Below are 27942 nucleotides of genomic sequence, written 5' to 3' on the forward strand. Positions count from 1 at the left end.
CATAAAATTCATCTTACCTAGATCATGACCAAAAAAAAAACAACAACACGCGGACCTAAAAGAAACACTCACTCACTTTTTATGCTACCCATCACTATTTTAAAATTTTTTTATAAATCACTTCAATAGACTATCCACATACTCAAAGCAATCCAATCTAACTCCAAATATACACCTCTAACAGCCAAACAAACATCATTTTAATCTACTATCCACACCAACTTACTTTAGCTCTTACAAACACAAACACACCAACACATACCCTCACATTTTTAAAAAGAGTTAGTGTTTATTTTCACACTACTCTACCTACACACACATTGGCAAATCGATCGTTATTTCTTTTCTAGAGTATTGGGTAGCCCTGAAAAGGGCTGTTTTTTTGTTTTGCTATGGCATTCTTTTTTAGTTTCTAAGAATGCGATGTCCTCTGAGGATAGACTTTCTGGCGATAGGTCTGCTTCTTCGGAAAGAGAAGAAGAACTCTTTGGTGTCGATACGACAATCGACAAAGCCTCTGTCAGGTTCAGGTTGCTGCTGCTGTTGTTGCTGTTGTTGCTGCTGTTGCTGCTGTCTCTGAAGTCTGTACTTCTCCGTCCATTCTTCTTTTTCCCTGTTCACTTCTTCTCTGAAGAGCTCTTCTATCAGGTCTTCAGTGATTTTTAACATTCTCACATTCTCTATTTCTTCTGGCTTCGGTATCAGACTGTGTCTGACCCTATGCAAATTCACGTAGGCTTCGTTGAGCTTGGCTAGTTTGGAGCACATCTTCTTAGGAGGATGAGTCGACAATGGATGGTTAGACTGGAAACAACCCCGGTTCTTATAGTGAAAGCGCGGACGTGAAGGAAAACATCCCCCACACGGTTTTCGATTCGCAACGTTCAGTGATTGTCATGAGAGGGATAGTAAGAAATGAAAGAGCATCAATTCAACATTCTTATAGCTAAACAAAAGACAAAAGCATTTTTTCAAAACACAACATTTTTTATTCAAAAATCACTTAACACTAAACAACAACTCTAACATTTTTAACAATAATCCAACACTATAACATCAAACCATATTTTTTCAAATCACTAACATTTTTTTCTCAATCTACTTTAAACAGGGCTGACAACGTTGTGAATGAAATTGTGATTTCCACTGTTGGAAATCATTAGGCCATTGATGGACACTACGTTTCCTAGCTTGAGACAAAAGATAAGCATAATGGTCACAAAACCATCGATCTACTTTCACATCGTTTCTAGCAGAAGAACGAGGATCGAAATGAGTCACTAAATGTTCTAAGGAATAGCCCAGGCTGCGATGATGCAGAAAATACACGCAGTACTGTCCACACACCAAGGAATCTGTGCCTTGTAATTTCACATTATTGAATCGGGTGGTTTGAGCATTTCTTCTCATAAAGTCGATGATATCGTCTTCCAAAGGGGGCAATCCGTACGAATCGAAATATTCCACACATCCTTCTTGAGGAAAGTAGACGGCTACCCAGTGGGTTCCTGGGAGATGACTTTCGTCCGTGTTGATCACGTAAGCTTGATGGTCTTTAGGTTTGCGATGAGGGAGTTCATCTTTAGCACAGACGACAGGATTCCAAGAAGCCGTATACGAACTGTGGTTCAAAAGGTAATAAAGTTCCCAGGTATCCATTGATTTGTGTTTTTTTTCTTCTTCACAGGTAATAATAAGTCATCAATTCGATCCTGACTTTTTGCTTGAAAATGTCTGACGAATAAACGGTGATTCGTTCTGTTTCCTCACTCTGATTTAGGAGAGCTTCGATACGATGGATCTCTTGAGTGGTTAATGGTGGACAAGAATGTTCACGCAAGTCTTTATACCACTGGTGCAACACGTCTTTGTTCGAGATGAGACTCCAAGCTTCGTCCAGATACTCGTCCAATTTTTCTTCTTGACTCAACATCAGGCATTTATCGTGTTGAATTTGACTGGGATGATCGTTTTGACATCCATAACAATTTTGCTTGATCAATTCCGTCATTTTGTCGACCAAGTGTTTGGCAAAACAGGAGACTAAATGGGCTTCTTGTTCTGGCCATCTTGACTTCATCATGATCACTTCTTCTTCCACAGTCTCCTCACATTTCATGTCCAAAGTTTCTCCACTTTGTAAAGAGGGATAGCAGTCTTCCATGGCTTCTAATAATCCAGAATGACTTCTCTCAAACTGTTGATTTCTATGGTATTATCGAATTCTGCATACAGGATGACGTTCACCGTTTCATCAGGGATTCGGTTTGCAAATTGAATTTCCACACGAATCTGGCCAGATTTTATAGGGTGGAAATGTCCCTCGTCGCTGCCTTGGTCTGGAGTGAAATCGAAAGCCCACAAAGTGTAGCCTCCTGCATAATCCTCGTACGTAATACCGTGACTGGTATTGGTTCCTAACTGACCCGTGGCTTCGTACAGGGACAAGTACGATCTCAAGTAATTCTTCTTGGTAAAGTCAGGTTCGAAAGGTCGGGTACACAAGGTCTTGCCATCGCGACTCACTTCGATCTTGGACACGCCAAAGTGTTGAAAGTTGAAAGGATTTTTACCCAAATCTCCGTTGAAGGCTGTATTTTCGACGATACCAACGATCAAACGTTTGGGTAGCTGTCCTTGAAACAGATGATCTTCGATCATGGATCGTTGTCCCTTGGGAATGGTGAAGGTTTTCACTTCCACGCGTCGGATCGGATACTTAGCGGTCGTTCTGCTCAACGTCTGACTGATGTCGTTACCCACTTTAGGTAACACTTCTACGCGTCGTACGTAGAGCCTGGCTTCCTCGATGACAGTTTTGCAAGGAGTTTTACCTATCAAATGGAAAGCGGTACTGCTACGATTCAGTCTCAGGCGGACATTCACCCCATTCAGCAAATACTTCTCTTGCAACCACATGTCCAAATGCAAACGATCCATCAGTTCTAAACTATCTCCACTTTTGATTCTGTTTCTTCGTTCTATAAATCCATCATTTGTTGATTTAGTTTTATCCTTTGTATCAATTTCGAATTCTTCAAACTGGCCTGCTTCGTCAGCTTCCCATAGCACACAGGCATTGAGATGAGTGTTCTTGGCATCTATTCCGTACGTCAAGAGATTTTCCAGGTACGCTCGATAAGGGTAAGTATCCATGCTGCTGCTGACCAGTTTGTTGTTCAAGTACAAGTCCACTCCGCTAAACAAGGAATGCATGAAATTGTTGACGGGAGCTATTACCTCATCGCCATCTAGGGTCGAATTGTCCTCATCGACAACTTTGACTTTCAAGTACAAGTAACTGCTATTCAGATCGATGTAATCTTCGGGCTGTCCTTTGATTTCAAACTCGATGGGAGCTGAGGCTGTCAATGAGGAGACGGGATGAAATTCCACCCATTGGGATTCTTGCATCGTCATCATGGTGGGGGGCATGGCAAACAGATCCAGTTCCGTCTTGGAACAAGCGCAAGATTCTCGGTGCATCATTTTTTTGTCTCTTTTCTCAATAATCGAAAACGTCTAAGTCTCGAACGGTTCTTCTTTTCTTGGCCTTTCTCGCTTGAAGTCTGGTGAAAGGGTGTTTTCTTCGTCGTCGTCTTTTTCTGCCTTGTCCTTGCTGAATGCCTGATTCGGTAGCGTGCAGGGCATTTATAGGTGTGTCTCGTCGGCCCAAAATGTCTTTGCCCGTTTGCAGCAAGACATTTTTGCCTGCCCTCATGAAGGCTTCTTTAGGGTTTTGTTTGTCGATGATGACATTTTGGAGAAATTCTTTGCCTTGCGTCAGTGCCGCATCTTTCAAAGCGTGCAATCCGCGTGTCACCATCGGTTTCAACACCGGGGCCACCGAACGAAAGGCCGATTTTAACATGTCTCCTAAACCGTGTCCTCGCTGTCGAGCAACCCCTTGGTACACTGGATACATGACTTACTTACGAGTCGTGAGAGAACCGTTTTCGAAAATGGAGTTTCACCGTGACTTTTCCTTTGGTGAATGGAATATTTTGTCCCAAATCTCCTTTTATAGCAATGTTGACCGTGTCCAAATACGACTTGCTGACAGGCAAATAGTGAGGATGGACAAATTCGCGGTGGACGTGGTAAGTGTTTCCACCTTCCTGGTCACTGACCGTGGTATTATCCACTTTGAAAGGAATGACACGCAGTAACGGTACAGAGGTGTGTCCCACCACGTTATACTCCACCACATCGGAGTACACGAACATTAAATTCAGTCCTTGATTCAGTTCTATAGGGAATCTAAAAAACTTGTAAAATTCCGTATTGCTGTTGATCTTCGGATTAAAATTTGGAGCCATGTTTGTGTCTCCACCTAAAATATCAAACAAGTCACGATTGAAACTGATGGACATCGTTTGGGTATCCTGAAATTTCATCAGTAAGCGACGAGCCACTTTATGGTACTCCAGGGTGACACTTTTTTTGGTTCTGTTCAGGGCTTTGGCAAAGGCGAACTCGAACCTGTCCGCAATAGTGTCCACCAAATGTTGGCCGCTAAAATAAAACCCTGGTGGAATTTTCACGGTGTAGATTTTGAAGGCTGGATTGCTGGTGGATGTTGTTGTGATCCCTGAAAACCCGATGTCAGTCATGGCTTCTTGTAATTGTTGGTTCAGGATTTCGACCTCAAAAAAGTTTTGAGTTTCAGTGATGTTTTTGATTTGTGTAGGGTGAATCATTTCTACTAAAGCCACTTCCCAATGGGCTTCGTGATCTAAGGGGATGGCTTGAGGTAATTTGGCCGTGTAACAGCACAACGTGTTATTGGGAAACACCTCCATGGAACTGTCACTGGGTAAGGTTAAGTAAAATTGGTTTTGGTGACTCATAATTCCAGAGTTCTGTGGCTGTCCGAGGGGTTATTAATGGATGTCAGAGGCGTGTCTCCGCCCAAAATAGGGTTCTGATTGTGGTTGTTGTTGGAGTGGTGACTGGCACTGGACACAACGTTCCCGTTCGAGGAGAATTTCAGGGAGGGATTGGGAAGCAGGTAACCGATGCAACTGCTCAATAAAATGGTCCACAATTGTTTGTCTCCTTGTTGCAAACTCAAATTGGCAATGGCTGCCCCGATGACACAATACACCACGAAGATTTGGCAGAAAAAGACGATTTGCGTTTTAGGCACACGTTCTCCACACCACACCCACAAGGGTTGTTTTTGTAAATCTTGCACAGAAGAACTAGGGGAAGAAGGACTGATTGACGTAGTTGCGTCTGCTGCTGTGTGAAAGGGCATGATGGTCACTTCTTCTTTTTATAGTCGATGACTTGAGAAGCGTCGATCCAAGAATCGAAACTGGGTGGATATCCTTTCCAACGTACTTTGACTTCTTTGACACGTCGTTTGCCCACTTTACGGGTTCTGCGTTCGAGAATGCTTTCGATGTCGTACACGTCGTCTTCTTTTTTGGTGACACGTTGTAACTCGGGCAAATAAAACGTTCCTTTGAGTACTTCTCCGTTCATGTCTTCCAATTTATAGACGGCAGGATGACGGCCATGTACTCGTCCAGTGACGCGAAACAATTCGGTCGTCCAGTTAGGTAAGTAACCTTTGTCGAAAGTGCGTTTGGTTTTGCCAATGCGCACCCAATCTCCTATGGTCAACTCTCCACTTTTCTCGGGGACAGCCCTCGTCGGGGACGTACCGAACAGGCGCTCGAACACCAGCACTTCGTTGTCGGGAGTCACGTCTTGCGGGGCACGTCCGATGCTTCGATGGTAAGATTGGTTGTACGCTTGCACCAGGTGCGGTAAGATGTCGATGTACTTCAGAGTGTGGTGATGCGTAAAATATTTCCACATGCGTTCTTTCAAAGTACGTTGAAAACGTTCCACGATGCTGGCTTTGGTTTCGGGATTCTCGGTGGTAAAAAAATGAATGTCACGTTTCTTTAATTCTTTTTGGAAAGCTTGGTTCAGAAATTCGGTGCCTTTGTCCGTTTGCCATCGAAGAGGGTGACGGCCACTTTGTTTCAACACTCGTTGCAGGGCTCGCACTAACTCGCTGCTGGATTTGGAAGTCAAGGGCACGACCCAGGCAAATTTGGAAAAGACGTCGATGACACAAAACAGATATTTGTAGCCACGATTGTAGCTGGCCAAATGAGAGACATCGGCTAAATCGGCTTGCCATTGATGATCGATGCCTTCCACTCGGGTGCGACTTCTGGCAAACTTGCGTCGAATGGGTTTGTGCAAAGTGTAGGTAGCTTGTTCTTGTAACCATCGTTGCACTTGAGGTAAACGGAGACTTTTCATTCGCGTTTTGGCAGCACGATACAATTTTTGAACTCCTGCGTAACCTGCAGGATGCGAGGGATCGTAGTAAATGCTAGCTAAGACTTTTTCCATTTTTTTTGTGTTGATTGGTGTCTTAATAAGGCACCCACTCTTGGAAGAGGCTACTCTTTTTCTCTTGGGGTATTTTCTTGGATTGCAAGGCTTTGCGTGTGCGACCGGCAATAGGTGTCGAAGAGGAGGATGTCTGAGCAGGGGATATCGGTTCTTGTTTCACTTCTGTCTTCACTTTCTTTTTCTCTTGTGAGGAAGAAGGGGTGGCCATCATCTTTTTAATCCATCCAATTCTGGAGGTAGGTGGTGTTGTTAACTTGCGTACTTTTTCTGGTGGAGTTTGAAACCCTTCTTCTTCTTCTTCTTTTCCTTTTTCTGTCTTGACCACTGGTACCGGTACTGGTACTGGTACTGGTGATGGTGCTGGACTTTTCATCAAGGTCTTAAAATCTTTCAAAGTGGGTAGAGCTGTTTCGTCTAAAGCTTTCTGGTGAAAGAGTTGCAGTCGTTGCAAGAGTTGACCGTACTTTTGCGATTTTTCTGTTTCGGACAAATCTTGGCGATCCATCAAGGATTGCAATTCGTGTTGTAACTGGGACATCTCGCTCAAATGGGGATTGGGAGGTAAATGCGGGGTGCGTTGTTCTTGCCACCGATGGTATTCCATCCATCGTTTGTAAGGCACTAAAGCTAGTTTTCGTCCTTCCATGGGGTTGTCAGGGGTCGATTCTGAGATCTTGGAACTTCCGAGGCCTTTTTATCTTGCTCCCACCAGTCCTCCCAACATGGTTCCCAAGACTCCTTTCAGTATGGGGCCTAACAAGAGAGGTAAAATGCCTCCACGTTGGACCAACATCTTCTTTTTTTGACGAATGGGAATTTTCTTTTGAACCATTTGGCGAAGAACGTGACGATGTTTGCCTAAGCATTGTTTCTGGTGTTTGGACAAAGGGATCGTGCCTTTCAAAACGTTCAAACAACATTCGCACACGGTATCGATGACCTCTTTGGAGGCTGTTTGAATGAGTTTTTTTCGTAGGGGTGAAGAAGCTTTGGACAGGACAGATAACAGGTCCCCATGTTTAGCTAAACGTGGTGGCAGTCCTTTCCTTTTCTTTCCTTGGGGTTTTCTGGAGGGTGACATTTTTTACTTGTGGGTTCCGGGACATTCACCGAACAGACACTAACGTCGATGACTTAACGCACGCCCTTTTATCTTTTTTTTGGGGCTATCGCTTTGTCATAAAGGTGACAATGTTTTTCCCAAAATCGCCGAGGAATCCTCCCCTTTGTTGACGCCTCTTTTTCTTGGAACGACTGTGTCTTTTCTTAGGGTAATGTCGATGCTTGGCTAAGCGCTTTGTCGGATGACGCGTCTGCCTTTGTCTCTTTCTTTTGTGGCTTCTTGGAGGTGACATCTTTTTTACAAGTTCACTGATACCCCGACTTGGTCACAGGCTCTTTTTATACTGGAACGCGTCGCCACTGATTGTCTTTACGTTTTATCAGTTTGAGGACAGGCATGACACGTCGTGCAGGGGTACGCAACGGACTAAATCGAGCCAGTTCTTGCTTGGACAAATCCAGTAAACTTTGTAACATGCCCGATCTTTCTTGGACTTTGATTTTGGGAGAAGGTACTTTGTGAGCAGCAGCCACTGCCACTAAATTGGAGGGTCCTGCCACTGGGGAAGTTCTTTTGGGGGTCATCAACGGAGATGTTCTTGGTGTGATCAACGTCTCCAAGTACTCTTCAGTTCTGGGTGTCATCAACGGAGAAGTGGATGAACGTGAGGATGCCGGAGACGCAGTCACTGCCGTGGCAGGTCGTGGTTTGCGAGTGTAAGGTTGCGTCCTGGCCGAAGTGCCTCTCTTGCGACTAGTTTTCTTCTGTGGACTTTTCTTTTTCTGGGGACTTTTTCTCTGTTTCTTTTTCTGGGGGCTTCTTTTCTTTTTCCGGGGTGGTGGTGTCTGGTAAGAGGAGGGTCCTGCCACTGGAGAAGTTATTCTTCTTGGGGACCTGGTCTTTTTCTTTTTCTTCTTGGGGCTTCGTTGGACTTTTGTCTTGGGGATAACTTTGGGGGCATTAGGATCCCATCTTAAGAGTGAGCGAATGATGACCCCTCCTAGAGTACCGCTCCCTCCAGGTTTCAAAATGATTTGTTTTTTGGTTTGAGTGTCGATGCGGGGATCGGCCAGTTGGACCAAAGCGACTTTGTTTCGATCGAAAAAGCGTTGGGTTTGATGAGGAATCTGAATGATTCCTTGGAGTAATTGACGTGCCGTCACCGTGAACCATCGTAAGACTTCTTTGAGACTAGCTTCTAAGACACGGGCTCGTGTTTGTGGATCTTTTTCTCGACTGATGCCATACAAGGCACGAATCAATTTGACGGGAAGATGCGACTGAAGGGACGTCATGTTCACACTGTGTGAGACAGACGAAAAAGGGTCTGAGGTTTTTATAGATTTTTTGATGGGGAGTGAAATGAAGTCGAGGACGGAGACGTGTACAGGACAGGCCCTCCGTCTTGGCACCAGTGGTGAAACAAGTGGGTACGAAATCGCAAATCCTCGGGGGTCGTAGGTTTCAAATCGACGAGTAAATAGGCGTGTAGCGTTTGAGTGGCATCGTCGTACGCCTGAGTCAGCCAAGGCGTTCCTAACTGTTTGGCTAAGACTTGCACTTGCGATTTATCTCGAGGGCTTTTAAACAAGACCACGTAATGCGCATTGAGACTGATGGTGCGATGGGCTTTACTTTGTTGAAACAAATTTTGGGTGATGTAAATGACACTGGCATTACGGTGATGCCCTTTGCGCGTGAACCACAATTTAATTTCTTCTTCGTCTTCTCCTAACATGTCGTCGAAAATGACCAAATGGGTTTGACGGGAGTCAGAGACGATGCCGTCGTCTTCTTTAGGAATGCCTTCCACAAACACGATGGAATCGCCTTGACTTTCTCGCAAGAGGCTGTACGCCGATTGCCACTCTTTGTAACACCACACGATCCGTTGAGGTGGCCGATCGATCAAATGATGTTTATGTTCGATCAAACGTTTGACGAATTCGGTTTTGCCTGAACCGCTAGGTCCAGCAATGAGCATGTTAAAGGGATGGCGAAGATACAAAGCCTCCCAACTGGCACGATCTAAGTGTTCGTCGATGACTTTGACAGTAGAGGAAGAGGGAGCAGAGACAGCAGAGGTAGCCATGGTGTGAGAAATGTCACTTGTGACACGAAAACGAACAAGAGAAGAGTTTATATACTTTTTCAGAACACGTTTATTGAATGTTTTTTTATCAAACATGAATACGAAAGACAAAAATACATAAAAGCCAAAGGCTTAAGTACAAGGATAAAAGGCACATGATAACGATGAACGTGGAATAAACACAAGTGTCTGTACAACAATCACATCTTTTGGGTAATGTTCTAACCAGTTCAACAGAGGGTAAGGTCACACAAGTGTCCTCCCGAAAGGGTCTTTCAGGTCTGTCCACGACAGTCCTGTCCTGGGTGACGGGTTCTTCTGGCACCGTCACTAACACGGGTTGAAAAGTAACTTTTTTCCTTGAACAACTCTCGTGCATACTGGGCCACTTCTTGGGTCCAAGCCTCAAAATCCCATTCTTTCCAGGCACGGACATCTGTCCAATGGGGATGTAAGTCACAAGCTACACACACATCGTCATACACGTCTTGGGTAGCTAAAAGTTGACGAATCTTTTTTTCCCGTAGAGGTCGAGAAGTATCCAGATGAAACCGCAAGGCTTTGAGCAAAAGGAGTTTTTCGTGACCATTTAAGGCCATGGAGGTGGTAAGTACTGATCGTAAAGAGTCCACAAAGAATCGGCTGGTAAACGAAATCCCAGAAAACAAGTCACTAAGACACACACCACTTGTCGTCCCAAATTGAATGGATACAGTTCTTGTAATAATCGATGGTAATGATCCACGGTTTGAATATGGTCATTGAGTTCCTTCCACGGAATCTGTTGGATGACATGTGACATAAGTCGTGGCATGGCAGCCTGTTTTTATAGTCTCTTTGTTTCGGAAACAATACACGTACTTTCTAGCCAGAGATCTTCGTTCTCCAGTAGGGAATCTAAATCTTGCATACTGTAACCGAAACTTCAGAGTTCGTTTAGAAGTTTCCTCTTCCTCTAAGTAGATTCCACGTAAAATATGTTGATAATCCTTTAACTTGTCTTCCTCAATGTATTGCTGTAGGTGAATCTCGAAGTAACCAAAATAATGAACATTTCGATCATTCACTAACTCAAAGTGTTGAACAAGGTCTGACCACTGAAACAATTTCTGACGAATCAGTTCTCTTATACCATTCAGGTACCAGTGGTTAAAGATCTGGTGACGTAACGGATGCAATTGTTCTTTACGTTTGACTTGTATTTTCACCAGCTCTCGGTAAATGCGTTCTCTCAACTCCACAGGCAAAGCACGAATGTTCTCTAGCAAAGTATCCATGAATAGGTCATACTAAATCCTCTTTGGTCTGACACAAGAAATGTACTCTTTGCACAAACATGGTTTCACTTCAGTGTCAAATTTAAATCGTTGAGTCACTAATCTACACATTACAATTCGTTCAGAAGTTTCCTCTTTCACTAAGTTGACATTGTGTTCAAGATGTTGGTAATTCGTTAACTTTTCCTCTGGAATTCGATGCAGTACGTTTACAATGATGTAGGTAGAATCGTCCATACCAAACCAATCCTTTTTAAAACTAGAGGATCGTTGATCAATGTCTGTCCGATGGAACACTTTCAATTGAATCAATCCTTGTATAGCCTTCAGGTACCAGTGGTTCAAACACCGGTGACGTAACGGATGCAATTGTTCTTTACGTTTCACTTGTATTTTGACCAGCTCTCGGTAAATGCGTTCTCTCAACTCCACAGGCAAAGCACGAATGTTCTCTTGTAAAGTATCCATGAACAGATTATTATGGTAAGAAGTTACTTCAATGTCTCGGTCCAACTAAGGGTAAGTAATGACAATTCGGTGACCATCGAGCATGTTCTACGTAGGCCGAATTTTGCGGTTCCCAGTGGTGAAGTGTCACATCGCAACTGAAGCACCTGACTTTATCTCCTTCGCCCAAGTAGAAAAATCCGGCTCTGGCTAATTCTTCGGGGGTCGGTCCTCCCAGATACTTTGGCCATTTTCCTTTGAACGATTGAAGACGATTTTCAAAGTCGCAGTATTCCGACAAACGCACAGGAAACGAATATTCGTTTTTCACAGGTTCGTTTCGATGAGGGTTGAGTGACATGGGTAGGAGTTTGCTCAAGGCTGGATGACATCCGTAGGGGGGTAGACGTGAAGGTGAACATTCCCCTTTAAAACGAAACCCAGTAAAATGTCCAAGAGGACGAGTGGCATCACTTTCGCATCCGACAGGTTTGACACGCACAGCATCACTTTCCATGATAGGGGTAGGGGCACTAAAGTTCCCATGATGCTTTACGGCATCGCTCAGGTCACAACGTACAGCATCGTATCCATCGCAAGGCTCACAATCGCACTCGTCTGCAAACTCCGTGACGCAATTACAATGGTAACCACATGGACAATCGCAGTTTCCTTCCGGACATTTTCCGTCGCAATGCATGGGTCTTATCCATCCAATATTAGTCACACTAGAGGAAGATACAACTTTTTTACAATCCCCAAACTGGAACGATGTCTCTTTCAAAGTATTCATCTTGTTTGCTCGGTCTTGGTAGTCACAATGAACTATCGATCTTGCCTAGGGTTCCTTTTTATATACAGACCAATACCGACGTGACCGTACGGTAAGGTGAAATGATTGGGAAGTCGAACTCGCTTCTGGTACACGATTTGATAAACTTTTTCCAAAGGTCGACTGACGATGTGGTGAGTGGGTAAACGTACAATCTTGTTCGGTTGGTAAGTGGTCACTTTAAAGTTTCCATCCTCTTTCGATTGCAAGGCTTCTTTCAATACCCCAAAGTTGACCACACGACTGGTACGATGATTCAGAGTCAGTCCTTTCACTTTGCACGTCGTGTGCACTTCTCCTTGTTTGTCCCGGTATTCGTAGCCGTAATTTTTGGGGCCGCCACTGATGAAACTTAGAATCTTGTCGTCGGGATGCTCGTCTGTCCAGGCTCCTAAACGGTCTCCTTCGATGTTAGGGTGATGTTGAATCGGGTGATGGATGTAAATGCAACTGTCCGTGTCAAAGTACAGGACGCGTTCTTCTAACAGTTCTAAAGCTTCGTACAATTTTAAGCGAGCATGGGCTGTCACGTAAGCCGCAATGATGACATTTCCAAAGGGGTCGTCTTGTACAAAGTCCAGATCTTCTTCGTAATTGACTAAGATCAAATCCTCGCGAACAACGTCCACGTGTTTCATGAATTTGGTTTTGTCGTGAATCATCTGAAAGTAGCGGGAAGGTTCTGTCAAATATTCCGTCTTGGGTAAACACGGGCGTTGTGCCATTTTACCCCACAAGCAATTTAACATCACTTTGGCAAACGATCGCCTGCCTTCGTTTTTCTCGATGTGGTCTAAAGTGATGCCTTCTTGTTCGTAGTATTTCTCTTTGAATTGTATTTGGTCTTCGGGAGTGTGACACCAGGAAGGATAGCCGCTGGCTTCTTGCTTCAGTTTCAAAAAGGCATCCACGTAGTCTGCGAAAATGCTTTTCTGAGTAGGGTCACCCTTGTGGTATTGTTGTGTCTTGGGAAAGTGGCAAATTTCGTACACTTCTAACAGTTGGTATCCCATGTCCATAGCTTTGAACAATTCTACGCTGACCCAGGTTCCCGTCAAGGCCCGTTCTTCCTGGCTGTGATGACAAGGCTGGTCTTGGTTGCACGTTTCGGCACAAGTACGGCACAAAGGAAACATCAGTTTGCCTTGACAATGGTGAGGTAAGACGGGATGGTATAGGTTCGTGGGAGGCAAAACTTTACACTTGATCAAGCCTTCGTATTGTCGAATGTTGACCAGGTCGATGTGTTCCGTGAACAATTGCGGGTGCCCTACAGGAAAGCGACAATATTTGCACACGTAGGGATACAGCGAACACACGTCCAAGTATTTGATTTCTTCTCCGTTCTCTTCGTCGGCTTGGTACAGCAAACAGGTGGCATTGGTCCTTCCTCCGTACAAACTATCCCTCGGGTTCAGCGGGTCCATGAACTGGTAACTTTCCACGAGGCGTTTAAACTCGGGATCGGTTTTCATACGGTGATCGTACTCGTGTTCCCACATTTCCACCACTTGGTATCCTTGCTGTTCTAACTTTAGGCGTCGCTGACAAGTGTCCTGGTACAAGTCTTCCATGGTTCGTTGCAAAAACTGATTTTTAGTGCCACGGTCAGGATAACAAACAGGACATCCGTGAAATAAGCAACCGTTAAACTCGTACACGATCTTGGGGTTTTCTAAGTCCCAGCCATCGACCGAATACGTTCCGATGGTCTTTTCGCCCCCTCCGTTGCGGGCATGCTGAATCCACTTGTCTTCCTTGTCGCACAAGTAATGTAACCAACGTAGGGCTTTGACCGAGTATTGACGCTTGACATAGTGGGTCGTTTGAGGACTGATGACAGCCACGGTGTTTTCAGGCATGAATCGTTGTCGATACACTAAGGAACACGCTTTGGCAATGGTGCAAGCTTCTTTCAAAGGATCGACCCCTCCGTGTTCCATGAACAGTTCTCGAAATTTTCCACAGCAACGCCGTAAAATGTCCACGTCGGAACGACAATACTTTAGCATTTCTTCCTGAAAGTCGAAGGGGTCAGAGGCATGAGCCTGGTACCAAGCGTAGAAAGCTTCTCGTTGTTCGGTACGCATGTTGTCGGGGTCGTAATAGTGAGCCTCAGGTAAATGGGGTAGAACGGCGTGTTGATTGGCTTCCGTATTGAAAAAGTGCGGAAAGTACCCTTTAGCCATTTCTGTCATTCCAAACGTTTTAGGCATTCGACTCAAAGGCATGGCCAAATAGCTCATCGAATCTTTAAACTGTACTTGTCCCACTTGCATGAAAATGATTTTGGCTCCGTTCAAAGTCACTTTAGGACGTTCGGTGCCATGTTCCGTATAGTATCTGAGAAGAAACTGTCCATCGTATCCGGAGAAATTGTGAGCCATCACCGTGGCATGACGATGACAATCTCCGTAAAGTCCGATGTCCTCTTGGCTCCACGTCTTGTCGATGGGGTCTAAGACCCATTGGGCAAAATCGGCTAACGTGTTTGGCCCCCGAAAGATTTTTTCACGCCCTCCAGGAATCTTGCTGCAGTGAGGGCAATGACTGAAGATAGGTTCTTGAATGCACTTCTCGCACGCTCGATGAGCCACGCAGAAATTAGGAATGTGAATGCCAGTCTCTTGCATGCATTCGAAATCGAAAAAGATGAAATTGCCTTTCTTCTTGTGACCGTCCTCTTTCTCTGGTAGGGGTTGGTATTTTTGCACGTAACATTGGTGTTCCAAGTCCACGATGTGGTGACAAATGTGACATTTCTTTTTTCCTGAACATACGTGTGCCTTGGTACTATTGGTACGTATGCCTTGTCCACACGTAGGGCACAATCTCAGGAGTTGACAAGCACATTTCTGCTGTGAACCTTGCGTTTTCAGATGTTGTTGGTAACAGGTAGGGCTGACAAACGTGCGCAGACAAGTGGAACAAGGCACTGGTTCTTCGCTCAGACAGGGTGAAGAGGCCAAACATCCTGAGCATTTCGATCCACAATGCTTGTGTTGCTCTCGATTATTATAACCATGGTCACATTTCTCACAGTAATAACCGTATCCCAGGAATCCGGTGATACTGGTAATGGTATCGAAATGGTCATCGTGATGATAAACATGAATGTATTTTCCGTCCTTAAAATCTTGCCCTCGAAACAACAGAGACCCGCGCACTTCTTGAGGGTGCACTTTCAAAGTGTATCGTGGAGCTAGGGCATCTTGCAATTTTTGCATCTCAGGAATGCCACAGGGTGTGTCTTTGGACATGCCAGCTTTTCGTAACAGGAGTTCTGCTTCACTTCGTTGTTTGGCTCGGTCCGATTGTCGAATGTTCTCCCAGTCTCTTTTCCATTCTACCGTGTCGTTCTTGTTGGTATAGGTTCGTCCCACCACGATGGCACGGGCTAAACACATCTGGTCATGAGGATTGTGAATTTGGACAAGGCTACGCTTAATGCTGCGAAGGTCGTTCACCAATAACATCTTTTTGCGTCCGGTCCCTTGAGGAGGAGAGACGTGGGTCATGTCCAATGTGGCTTTTCCATCGGTGATGTCAAACTGGTCATTAGATTGTTGCACGTGTTGAATCTTGTCCATGACTTTGGAAGCGGTCAATTCTGCAGGGGTGCTAAACTCGATCCAAACAGGGGATTTCAAACCGTCGTGTTGTATGGAAAGTCTCAAGCGATCGTCTTCTTTGGGTTGACATTGTCGCTTGAGTGCAGTGAGCAGAGAATCCCACACTCCGGTGATGAACCCTTCTGCTTTCTCTAACGGTACTTCGGACTTGAAATCTTTAAACTTCACCGTGTATTTGTAAGCCGTGGTTCTAAATTTTCTAGAGGAGCGCTTTTCCGTCTCTCGAATGGAATAGTACTTTTCAGGGTTGACAAAGGGTGGTGGACTTGGTTTAGAGGGTTCGGATTCTGGTTCACTCATGTCCTCTTCAAAATCACTGACATGAATTTGTGTCAATATTTCAGCCCTGGTACGAGGCGATAGATCACGTTTCTGCCTCTTACTTTCTTCTTCTTTCTTCTCGAATGAATGGAATCGTTTCATCTTGAAAGCAAAAAGTCAAATGACTCAAGTTCAAACACCATGAACTACTTTATAGTCATAGCAGACCAGCGTATATAAAAGGGTGTGTGTCTTGTCCTTTCACTATTCATTTCACTCTCAAGCCGAGCACAACGATGGAAGAGACTAACCAGATGGAACGTTTCGTCAGAGCTTTGCGAGGGGTCATTAGAAAATTCTCTTCAGACCATCCTACGGACTACTCTCCTTCCTTTCGAGATAAAAGTCAAGATACTTGCTATATCTGTCAGAAGAAAGGGCATTGGTCTTCAGAGTGTCCAGACCGTCAAAAAACAGGAGCTAAAAAAGACAAAAGTAAAGATACCTGTTATTATTGTAAAGAAAAAGGACATTGGTCTCCAGATTGCCCAAAAAAGAAACAAGAGGAGTCAGAAGAAAAGAAGGATTCTTCAGAAGAAGAGAGGGATTCTTCAGAGGAAGAAAGCAGACAGGTGAAGAAAAAGAAACAGGAGACGAAAAAAAGAAGGGAAGAAAGTGAGGAGGAAGAAGAGGAAAAGAGTGTGACGGTGAAGAAATTCAAAAAACAGAGAGACTAAACAAGGAGAAAAGAAGAAATCAATGAACTTTTTATTAAAGTGTTGTATTGTGAATTGTGAATTGGATTGTAAAAAATGGAGAAAAGAATAAATGAATGATATAAGGTAAGAGTCTTTGAGTTTTGATTTTAAAATAAGAAGCTACACTCACGCACTCATACACAGGCACGTACTATAAGGGTAAAAATGGGTGGGGTTTATTTTTTGTTTTGAGTTATTGGCAAATTGAAATTGTATTTCTTTTCGAGATATGTGGGTGGCCCTGAAAAGGGCCTTTTTTCTTTACGATGTAGGGGTGAGTTTAAGCAATCAACTTTAACTGCCTTATGCCTTTGCCACGGCCAAGGCCTACTTCTGGACTGCGTAATGTTGATGATGATGATAATGATTGGGTTGAAATCACTAAGGGTGGTACGGTAGGCTTAGTCACAGGGTTGACGTGTTTAGCTCGGGAAGGTCGTATTCTCTTCGGTCGTGATAAAGAAGTCTGATACATTTGTTTCAGACTTCTTAACTCCGCTAAAATATCCAACAGTACCGTGACCGTTTGATTCTCACCCTCTTGTTTCTTTGCTGCTACTTCTTCTTGCTGTTGTTTTTTTCTTACCTCTTCTTCTTGTTGCTGTTGCTGTAGGAGAAAAGCCTGTTCCGCTTCTTTTTGTCGTTGCATAAATTTCTCCAATTCTTCTTTCTGTCTCTGTCTAAAATTCTCCACTTGCGGTAATGAAGAAGGTAACGAAGGTTCCGGAACAAATTCTTGCGAGGAGAGAAAATCCACAAAATCCCAATTCACTTCTTCTGAAAGTAAGTCCGAGTTCCCTTGGGCAGTCTCCCCTGCTGGTGCAGCCCAATGGATCGTTTTCTGAGTTTCCGTCATGTTGAATCACTGTCGCATAGATTGACTGCACACAAGCGTTAGCGAATCTATATTGACTACGTGACGTCACAGACTGCTCTCTTCGGATTGGATGCGGGCTGACTGAATTCTGTAACGCGTGTTCGGATTGGTGAATGAACTCAATCCGTTTCAATCCCTCCTGTCCCTATAAATAAGCGCCGTTCACTGCATTGATTCACCTATTCTCGTCGCTTCAAGATGTGGACTACAGTTGAGTCATCCACCCTTGTGTCTTCCATGATGTTTCGGACAGACTTGCTTATGTATGTCCGATCGAAGTGGACCGTTGTCCACAGGACAAACACCAGCCTGTGGATACGTAGGATCTACGTGGAAAGACAAGGATGCCTGAAAAGAGTGCTGATGTACGGACCAACAGTAAGACGCAGCCTAAGGAGAAGAAGAAGACATATGCGGTGCCATTTATGTTTATGAATACATTAACATAAACCCAAAGGCCCTTTTCAGGGCCAGCCATATTTCTCGAAAAGAGATAGTCTTTGAATTGCCTACCCCTTTTTTTATTTTATTTTTTATTTTATTTTTTTATTTTATTTTTAAAAAAAATAGAGTCCCTCCCTGTTTCAATTTTACATAGACCCTATACAGTCCCAAGGGTTTATGTCCATGTTAAATTTACATAGACCCTATATTGTCCCAAGGTTTTTGGCCATGTTAATTCCCATAGACCCTATATGTTCCCACGATTTTTCTCCATGTTAAATTTACATAGACCCTATATGTTCCCAAGGGGGTCTGTAATGATAAATCCCATAGACCCTATAAGATCCCCATTAACTACTCCCAAGGGTCGCATCACCTTGTTATCTCTCATGACACCTTGTGACGCCAATCATTTTGCGGGCAACCAAATACGGCTTGGCGGGCCTTGTGTTTGAGACCTTTGTTCGCGGACGATGATAATACCTCAGATGTTATTCACTACAAAGTCAAACCCTATGAGACGAGTAATCACCATTAAAAAATATATTTGCCTTATATATATATATATATATATATATATATATATATATATATATATATATATATATATATATATATATATATATATATATATATATATATATACACACACACACACGTCTACATTGATCACTCTGAAATTCTGAATAACAGCTTATATTTTATTCTAGGTAATCATAAGTAGAAAATTATTTATAAGTAGTTGTTGTTGTTGTGGGGTTTAACGCCATTTTTCAGCACGATAGGGCTATACATGGCGGCCAGTATTAATGGTGGAGGAAGAACCCGGAAAACCCCGGAAAGAACCACCGACCCACGAGAAGCTACTGGCAAGCTTTCTCACATGCCCACATTGGCTGAATCTTAGACTCGAACCGCCGCAGACATAGGTGAGATGGCAGTGATCCGTAACGAAGAGCGCTTTAGACCACCCGGCCACTCGGGGCCCCCTTATTTATAAGTAAATAAATGTTTTGTGAAACAGTAGATTTCTGTGCAGTTATATGTGTTTCTATGGTTACCCCTTGGAGAAACATTTAGGATGTAAATTTACATCATTTAAAACATGAGACTTAAAAATTATAAAAGTTTATTAAACAGTGTCAAATAAACGTAATAGAAAGCGTCATGCCTGAAGAGTTGAAAGGCGTAATTGTAATAAATATGACATGTTGTTCTTCACTTAGATATTAGATGTTTTCATAATAGATTTGGCATTAGGAATATATATATATATATATATATATATATATATATATATATATATATATATATATATATATATATATATATATATATATATATATATATATATATATATATATATATATATATATATATATATATATATATATATATTTGTTTGTTAGTTTTAATATTTTTAATTTCATTTACATGTTATTGTAATGTAATATTGTTTACTGGATTTTATTTTTTTAGAATTAAGTTCAGTTCTGTTTAACCTGGCATTTTTAAATTTCATTTATAAACACATAATAATAGAAACATCGTATCTAGTTTCTGACCTTAATTCAGAACCAGTGACAGCTAAAAACTTATATTCTTTTTTCAGTGTAAGAATTATTCAGTTACCGCTCTGATGGCCTAGTGGTTAGAGCGTCCGCCTCTGATGTGGGAGGTCGTGGGTTCGATCCCCCCGGCCAAGCCATACCAAAGACTTACAAAAATGGTACTAACAGCTGCCTCGCTTGGCGCTCAGCATTAAGAGGTTTGTATTAGGACTGGTCGGCCTGGTGTCAGGATAATGTGACTGGATGGGACATCATGCTACATGTCTGCGGCATGATGCCCCAGTGCTAGACATCACTATAAACTGTCATACTGCATGCATCGTAACGATATGACTGACAAATTGTTAAAGCTACGTTAAAAATCTAAATCACACAGAGAGAGAGAGAGAGAGAGAGAGAGAGAGAGAGAGAGAGAGAGAGAGAGAGAGTTATTAAGTTAAGTAAAGGCCATACCTGGACTACGTGATAATTACCATGTAACAAACTTCCATTCCTTCTAAAAGATGAAATCTTGACCCCCATCCTGGCATCTATTTTGCGTTTTAGTTAGTCTTATAACTCATCTTATGATAAGATTTTAGTCAGTCGTGCCTTAACACTTGAAAAGCCATGTTGTTTTTGTTGTGTCCAATTTGGGCTAATTATTTTATTTTCTTCAAATTAATTCAATGTCAAGTGATTCTTTTCCCTGGAAATACATAAGTGCTCCTACAAATTTCTTGGACAAAGACATTTACTGAAATTTATACGGAAGTCTAAACTGGAATAATATTTTCTGTGATTCAGCAAGAAACTATTGACATAACAGCAGTTTACAACAGACGTCATCGTCTTCCGTTTTGGATTTCATAGGGATTCAACCTCAGTTTCGTACAGGATTTTCTATTACTAGGACTTCTATTTTTTAATTCTTGGAATTTTTTTTTTTTTTGGGGGGGGGGAGGGGGTTGTTTGATTCGTAAAACCGTACTTTTTTTCTTCTCCTTTTTAACTTGATATTCCAGAGAAATAAATCATTTGCTAATTTCACAAAAAATGTTGTCTTTACTCTTTTCTCTTACTTATTTTAAGATCATACACTAGTAACAATATATATAAAATGAATTCGCAGAGGTTAAAATTGCATTCAGATGTGAACCGCCAAATTGTGGAACATTTAACTTAATACGTTTCTCATTCATGTTTGCCTGCGTGTGTTTACATTCTTTTGTTTCTTTTGCTTGGTAATCTACAAGTCAAAGTACTGATGCAGGTTGTTACGATTCAGCTAATTAAAGACTTTGATTTGAATTCCAGGTTATCATATTTAGCTGACATTGTCACAAAAGTGTTAGCTCAAGTGTGTTGATATTCATTTGTTTCGTATTTTGATACGATGCCATATAATTAATAATACGAAGATAGTCTCATCTAATTTTCTCTAAGGTGCAGGCCTATAGTATTTATACTTGTTCATACTAAGAATCACTATCACTGGATAGTCATAAATGAATATTTTTACACAACATTATCAATTTGGACAATGGTAGGGACACGAGGAATATTTTTTCTTTCTCGACATGTTACGAAAAATACCTACGTGCCTACTAGATATTCATATAACTAATTAGCAATAATTACATGTTGAGTTTATACAATAATAATGGGGGAGAGGGACAATTTTATTCTACAATAATTTTTATTTTTTAAATCTATTTCAAGAAGCTCATACCGAAAATTATGGAACAGTTGACCTGTGAGTTCGAGGGAATGGTGTAACTTTATTAAATATAAGCCAAATAACGAAAAGTCAAATTTATTCTTCTTTTTTTAAAACCAAACTGTTAGAAAAAGAAATTGGTTTTATAACTATTTTTTTATTTGGTGTTGTGATTGGAGAGTGATGTTTGCCTTGAAAATTGATTTATAAAATTTCAAAATATAAATAATTACATGCTAAGATTGTTGTTGTTGTTGTTCTAGGGTTTAACGCCATTTTTCAGCACAAGATAGGCTATACATGGCGGCCAGTATAACTGGTGGAGGAAGAACCCTGGAAAACCCAGGGAAGAACCACCGACCCACGAGAAGCTACTGGCAGTCTTTCCCACGTACCCACGCTAGCCGAGCCTTGGACTCGAACCCACGCAGACAGAGGTGAGATGGCAGTGATCAGGAACGGTGAGCGCTTTAGACCACTCGGCCACTCGGGGCCCCCCTACATGCTAAGAAAAAAAAGTAATATTTTTTATTGAAAGTTTACAATTATTTAGATATTTAAATGCTCTTAACTTAAAAAAAAATAAGTTAACATGGCGTAGGAAATATCCTCGACAACAACTCCTTAAGATATTTACTTGATTTCAGGTGGATTAGGTGGCTAGTTTCTACCTACTAGTTGTAACGTGTCAGGTGGATTATGTGGCTAGTTTCTACCTACTAGTTGTAACGTGTCAGGTGGATTATGTGGCTAATTTCTACCTACTAGTTGTAACGTGTTAGGTGGATTATGTGGCTAGTTTCTACCTACTAGTTGCAACGTGTCAGGTGGATTATGTGGCTAGTTTCTACTTAGTTGTAACATGTCAGGTGGATTATGTGGCTAGTTTCTACCTAGTTGTAACTTGTCAGGTGGATGATGTGGCTAGTTTCTACCTATTTGTAACGTGTCAGGTGGATTATGTGGCTAGTTTCTACCTAGTTTTAACTTTGTCAGGTGGATTATGTGGCTACTTTCTACCTAGTTGTAACATGTCAGGTGGATTATGTGGCTAGTTTCTACCTATTTGTAACGTGTCATGTGGATTATGTGGCTACTTTCTACCTAGTTGTAATGTGTCAGGTGGATTATGTGGTTAGTTTCAACCTAATTGTAACGTGTCAGGTGGATTATGTGGCTATTTTCTATCTAGCTGTAATGTGTCAGGTGGATTATGTGGCTATTTTCTACCTAGCTGTTATGTGTCAGGTGGATTATGTGGCTATTTTCTATCTAGTTGTCAAATGTCAGGTTATAGATAATTACATTCAGTAATAATTTTAGAAACGAAATTTTAAGAAAATGTTGGAGGAATGTATTGTTCAGAGATTATTAGCTCTTTATTAAAAGATTAGGAATACGTTAAATTAGTACAAGATACAAAATATAACGTAAAGTAAACAAATATCATTAAAACACGAGACAATAACGTCAAAACATTAAATCTAAAAATGTTAAATTCAGTACATCTGCTCAATTAATTTGATAGACTTCTTTACTTCAAAATTATGCATCATATATTAAAAAGAAAGGAAAATTCTGAAGAAAACAAACCTGACGAAAATTACAATGAATATTTTAAAACTGAAATATATTAAGACTACAAAAGCATATGTACCGAAACAAGAAATGGTAAAACTCAGAAAATGATATGACGAAGAATATAACATCAACTTTTAATGGTTAGAAAACGAGAAATGAAACTGCATGGACGCGATGTTATAATTAAATCAGTAATCTAAATCCGGATCATCCACAATTTCTCGCATAAGAGCTTGAAAGCATCTTTTGAAATTTATTTGACAGACGTGATTTTTTAAGTAGTGTGACCTGAAGAGGGTTAATATAAAAGATGTTAAAATATAACGATTGAGAAAGGCCATTAAACATACAAATGAATGGATCTTTTTGTGTGTTAAACTGAAGAAAATATTTACTTTTGAATCACATCAATTTTGCAAGAAAAAGGTCTCTACGATATTATCGAAATAGTTGTATATGATAGTTCTTTCCATTTGCATGACGAATTAAAGAATATTTACGGATTGAAAGTAACATTTATAAAGTATGTTTCGGTGATATGGAATATTCTTAAAAACTGGAAGGATTGAATTGGAAATGAAGAAGGCGACAATTAAAGAATATCAGAAACATTTTCAAGTTATAATATATCTTAATATTTTAATGCAAAATTTGTTATGATGTCATTGTTACAAAAAATCAGACTACAGAAGAAAATGAATAGATTTGCACAATGAGATAAAATAATAAAATATGCCTCCACTTCTTCACACTAATGATAATTTTTTGTTTTCCAGTTTAAACTATTGCATACAATTTCATTTTTAGACGAAGCAGGAATGCTAGGTAATTATAAATGAAGTTCTTGTGAATTAGAGACGGTGCCAATTGTATATTATTAAGTTGGGTGTACAAAAGTAAATCCTTTATGGACTAAGAAAAGTGGTTGAAAGATAGTTTTATTATTACTGAGAAATTTGATCGTTATTCGAAACAATATTTACTTTCTTACTATTATAAAAAAACAGATTATCTACAGATACTAATTTTTTTAAATTACATTTCAATTCTGAAGTTTTGATTCAGACTTTTAGAATCAATTTAAAAGTGGAGATATTTATTTCAAAGGCGAAGCAATCCAGCAACACCAAAAAAAAAATAAAAAAAAAATGATTGTACATTTGGTCAGACATTGATACATATATTGATTCATATTCTGATACATAGTTCCAAAGCCTCTTACGAATCAAAGATTCACATATTCTTGTTGATCCTTTTGTTTTCTACAAAGTCGATTTTGATTTCATGTTAATATTTGGTATGACTCTAAAAACAATGCTAATATTAAACTTTCATGATAGTATTTGATAGTACGAAATAAACTTTCACGATGGTATCTGATATGTCTCTAAAAACAAGGTACAAAATTTACTTTCATTTCATGATAGCATTTGATATGTCTCTAAAAAGAAGGTATGAAATGGACTTTCGTTATAGTAGTTGATTTGTTTCTAGTACTGTGCGTACAGTAATTTGCAAATACACGACATTCTGGATGCCGGTATCATACAAATTTGTACTTAAAGCAATGATTATGTCCTTTGCGTGTGTGTGTGTGGGTGGTTGGGGTGTAATTTTGTACGTCTCCTATTTACGTAAAATGCTTCTCTGATTCTGAAATAATAAAAGAATTAAGTAAAGAACAAGCCCCCACGCCCAATCCCATGCTACATTACAAACATAAATGAAAAATTAAAACATTCACGAGGGAAGTTCCAATATGTCAGTGGATAATGTTGTGTTTTCATAATTATAATGGCTATATAGTGTACACTATCATGTTCACTATGTTATCTAAGTTTTAACCCCCATGTCATCATTTTCCATAATAAACATACTAATTTTCTATTGAAATAAACAGCTCACCTTTGTCGATCGCTGACATCTCACCCCTGTTCTCGTGGGTTCGAATCTCGGGTTCGTCAAATGTGAGTATGCGAGAAAGCTTGCCAGTAACTTCCGTGTATCGGTGGTTCTTAGCGGATTTTCCTCGGTTCTTCCTCCTCCAGTTATACCTTCCGTCATGCATAGCTTATCTAGCGCTGAGAAATGACGTTAGACTCTAAACAACTATTTAACAGACGTTATGACATCATGTAAGTCGATCGGGATAATATTCAAGATATCCGAATGTACTTAAATATTGGCTGTGCCAGAGACTCAAACCACGAGGACAGAGGTGAGATGGCAGTGATCGGTAAAGCGCTTGGACCCCCTTGGCCCCCTCCCCCGGTAGATAGGTGAGAAAGTATGTGGGTAATAAATAAAGTACGTTAATCAGCAGATAAGCATTTGAAAAGGAATGAAAAGGAATGATAAGTATATATTTATTTAAGTTGACAACACATCATAGTTAGAAACTCATGTAATATTTAATAAAGATATGAAGGGCAAAACGGCTTTACGTTTACGCTTGTATCATTGATGAAGTGGATTTGCATTCGTTGTCTTAATGATCAATATGATCCACTCATCAGTAGGAATCGAGTTGGCAACAACAAAATAAATCAACAAAACGTAATTTCTCTTGACATCGTTTACCCAGAAGGTATATTCGATGTAGATAAGGATTACTTCAGATAGACCTAGTTATGCCAATCAAACAGTCGCAGTATATATTTCCTTGTGCAGTAAATGGCGTTACAGCTGATTGTTGGCGATGGATTTTGATCGATACAATTTTTATTATAAAATTATTTCTCTGGAGCAGAAAGATGTGACAAATCCCCTTTTTCAGGTTTCCTTCAATCTACTTCTGGAGGGTAATCTCTAATAGTCCTTTTGTATGTAGTCAATCAACCCAGTTTCATTCCCTCCTCGTTCGATCATTATCCCTCGCACAATATTCTAAGTGGACATTGAAATATCACTGAAATGTTGCCATTTTTGAATACTTTGGATACTAATATGGTGCCACTTTCGCATACTTTTGGCATCGAAATGCGGCTATTTTTCGCATACTTTTGATATCAGAAATGTTGCAATTTTTCGAATACTTGTAGACAATGTTTAACTATGAAGATTGCTCGATGGAACGTAAGCGATACGAGTCAAGTTTGCATTGACCTAGGGGCGGGGTATGGGCGAGTTGGTTTATGGATATCTACCATAATAATTATATTCTATATGGACCTGGTGGAGGTATGGGCCAGTTGGTGTGGGGATATCTACCATAATAATTATATTCTGTATGGACGTGGTGGAGGTATGGGCCAGTTGGTGTGGGGATATCTACCATAATAATTATATTCTGTATGGACCTGGTGGAGGGTATGGGCCAGTTGGTGTGGGGATATCTGCCATGACAGTTATATTCTGTATGGACCTGGTGGAGGCATGGGCCAGTTGGTTTGTGGATATCTACCATAATAATTATATTTTGTATGGACCTGGTGGAGGGTATGGGCCAGTTGGTTTGTGGATATCTACCATAATAATTATATTCTGTATGGACCTGGTGGAGGTATGGGCCAGTTGGTGTGGGATATCTACCATGATAATTATATTCTGTATGGACCTGGTGGAGGGTATGGGCCAGTTGGTGTGGGGATATCTACCATGATAATTATATTCTGTATGGACCTGGTGGAGGGTATGGGCCACTTGGTGTGGGGATATCTACCATGATAATTCTATTCTGTATGGACCTGGTGGAGGTATGGGCCAGTTGGTGTAGGGATATCAGTCTCACTGGCGGGGTTATGGGTACAGTGGCATCAGGATATATACCATACTGGTGATGGTATGGAGATTGTATGAGGATATTTACTACACTGATAAGGGTATAGGCGGGATGGCTTGGGCATATCCACCACATTAGTCGGGGTATGGGTGGGTTGCGGGAGTATCTTCTACACTTGCTGGGGTAAGGACGGGGATTGTGTGGCGATATCTACCACACGGGTGGGATTATGGGCAGTCCAAGTTACTGTATAACCATAGAGGAATCGGCCCAAACTACTGTATGGCCATAGAGGAGACAGACCAAACTACTATATGACCATAGAGGAGAAAGTCGAATCTATTGTATGGCAATACAGGAGACAGTCCAAACTATTGTTTTACCATAGAGGAAACGGTCCAAACTACTGTATGACCATAGGGGAGATAGTCCAAACTATTGTATGGCCTGAGAGAAGACAGTCCAAACTACTGCATGGCCATAGAGGAGACAGTCGAAACTATTGTATGGCCATAGAGGAAACGGTCCAAGCTGCTGTATGACCATAGGGGAGATAGTCCAAACTATTGTATGGCCATAGAGGAAACGGTCCAAACTACTGCATGACCATAGAGGAGATAGTCCAAACTACTGCATGGCCATAGAGGAGACAGTCCATAATACTGTATGACCATAAAGGAGACAGTCCAAACTAATGTATGACCATAGAGACAATGTTCCAAACTACTGTGTGACCATAGAGGAAACGGTCCAAACTACTGTATGACCAAAGAGGAGACGGTCCAAACTACTGTATGACCATAGAGATAATGTTCCAAACTACTGTGTGACCATAGAGGAAACGGTCCAACCTACTGTATGACCATAGGGGAGATAGTCCAAACTACTGTATGACCATAGAGGAGACAGTCCAAACTATTGTATGGCCATACAGGAGACAGTCCAAACTACTGTATGACCATAGAGGAGACAGTCCAAACTAATGTATGACCATAGAGGAAACGGTTCAAACTACTGTATGACCATAGAGGAGACAGTCCAAACTATTGTATGGCCATAGAGGAAACGGTCCAAACTACTGTATGACCATAGAGGAGACAGTCCAAACTATTGTATGTTCATAGAGGAGACGGTCCAAACTTTTGTATGACCATAGTAGAGACAGTCCAAATTACTTTATGACCATAAAGGAGACAGTCCAAACTACTGCATGACCATAGGGGAGATAGTCCAAACTATTGTATGGCCATAGAGGAAACGGTCCAAACTACTGTATGACCATAGAGGAGACAGTCCAAACCATTGT

Source organism: Sinohyriopsis cumingii, chromosome 1 (genome assembly GCF_028554795.1).
Source record: "Sinohyriopsis cumingii isolate HCF-2022 chromosome 1, ASM2855479v2, whole genome shotgun sequence".
Taxonomy (NCBI): Eukaryota; Metazoa; Mollusca; class Bivalvia; order Unionida; family Unionidae; genus Sinohyriopsis; species Sinohyriopsis cumingii.